We start from the raw sequence: 243 nt of genomic DNA on the forward strand, positions 1-243 counted from the left end.
AATTCTAAACGAGATCCTCCCAGGGAATCTTTCATGTGCGAGCATGGGGGTGAGAGTAAAGATATTCATTTGGCGGGGTGAATAAAAGTTATTCTGGGGTTCAAATATTTTGTAAAAAAATTTAAGCGGGATGAGTCGAGGGGATCTTTTTGAATGTTTTGGGAGGGGAGGATATTCAGGATAATTTTTCCTTTTTTTCTACGTCTTTCCTGTCTGATTTAGTTTGGTTATCTTTGCATTTTT

Source organism: Penaeus monodon, chromosome 20 (assembly GCF_015228065.2).
Source record: "Penaeus monodon isolate SGIC_2016 chromosome 20, NSTDA_Pmon_1, whole genome shotgun sequence".
In the NCBI taxonomy this organism is placed as follows: Eukaryota; Metazoa; Arthropoda; class Malacostraca; order Decapoda; family Penaeidae; genus Penaeus; species Penaeus monodon.